This window comes from Pteropus vampyrus, unplaced genomic scaffold, assembly GCF_000151845.1.
Source record: "Pteropus vampyrus isolate Shadow unplaced genomic scaffold, Pvam_2.0 Scaffold86, whole genome shotgun sequence".
NCBI classification, from domain to species: Eukaryota; Metazoa; Chordata; class Mammalia; order Chiroptera; family Pteropodidae; genus Pteropus; species Pteropus vampyrus.
Genome location: NW_011888867.1, coordinates 4,028,282 through 4,030,032, shown reverse-complemented (window position 1 = coordinate 4,030,032; position 1,751 = coordinate 4,028,282).

Genomic DNA, 1,751 nt, shown 5'->3' with positions numbered 1-1,751 from the left:
TTTTGCTTCTGGTTCAGTGAATGCCCAGCCACAGCTTCAAGCTTAAAAAGGAGAATCATTCCCACTCTCCCGCTCCCAGACCAGATCCATCATCACCTCTTCTCAGTTCCTAACTGGTCTCCTTGCTTTTGTCCTTGCTCCACTGCAGTCTATTCTCAACTTTAAGAATCAGAGTGAATCGGTGTTAAAACCTAAGTCATGTGCTCTGCTCTCCTCTGCTCATAACCTTCCGATGGCTTCCATCTCACTCCATCTAAAAGCCGAGGTCCTGACTGTGGCTTTTGCATTTCTCGTGATCCTCTCTGACCTCATCTCACTCTGCTCCAGCCTTGCTGTTCTTCCTTAAACACTCCGAGCACTCTCCTGCCTCCCGCCCTTTGCACTGGTCCTTCCTTCTGCCTACAGCACTGTCCTCCCCGCAGCCATACGGCCCATTACCTCATCTTCTTTGTGAAAAAACTGCCTCACCAAAGAGGCCTTTCCTGGGAACCTTATGTCAAACACCTCTTCCCCTTAGTGTTTTCTCTCCTTAATGTGCATTATTTTTTTTCATAGCACCAATCACCACCTGACATATCACAGAGGTATTTGTTCACTTGCTTATCTTCTGTCTCCTTCTAGAGAATGTAAGCTCCATGAGAGCAGAGAGCCTGGTCCATGTCGATTACTTTAGCTCCAGTGCCCAGAACAGAGCTGGCACATAGTAGGTGCTCAATAGATTTTTATGAGATGGGGGATTCAAATCTTCTAGTGAATAAGCAGTCTACCTGCTTCACCAATCCATCCTGAAGCACATCAGACTGATACTGTTTACAATAACAATAGCAGGTAATTTTTCTGGAGCACTTCCTATGGGGCCAGGACCTAGGAACATTATCTCCTTACACAGGCCATCGCACTTAATCTTTGCACCCTGAGAGTTAGGGATAATAATGAGCTCAGCGTCTTGCCCCAACAGACGGGGAATGGCAGCAGAAGAGGAGCCCAAGCATTCAGCGTGACTACGGAGCGCGGCTCTTAAACCTCTGAGCCATAATTTGTCATACTCTGGAGAAAAAAGAAAACAGTCGAAATGGAAGCCACGGTTGAGCTCTGGGCTCCAGTCGAGACTGCAGCTTCGCGCGCTCCCGGTCCCGCCCCGCTGCTCTTTGATCTTTGCAGTGCCGGTGGCCCCACTGACCCCGCCGTGAGTTATGGGGGCCGCGGGACCCATAACACAGCATTCCCGGACTCCCAGGGTCGGCAGGACACGGCGCCCCGCGCGATGATGGATGAGCCAACCCCGGGTGCTGGCTTTATCCCGGCAGGGCCGGGCTGGGAAGCATCAGACAGACTTTGGATAGGGCGTGGCGAGAGGCGGACTGTGTGTGTGAGCATGTGTGTGTGTGTGTGTGTGTGTGTGTGCGTGTGTGTGTGTGTGTGTGTGTGTTGAGTAGAATTGTCTTGCTTCCTTTCCTGAGGGGGCGGGGGACACTATGCGGCCGTTAGCGCCCCGAAATATCACCAGGTAGCACTTTGAAGACCCCAGACCCCTACATCCAAGAGCGAGCTCTCCTAAAGCCCCGCCCTCCACTTCATGTACTTTCGGCGGCTACAAAGGCCCCGCGGTGCCGCGTCCTGCCTCCCTCGCACCGGGCATTTCTTCCGTCCCATTTGACAGCCTAGGCGGAATAATCCTTTTGGGGACCCGCCGGCCCCTACTGGGCGAGGCACGGCCGCGGCTGAGAGCTCAGCTCCGATCTATTGTTGGG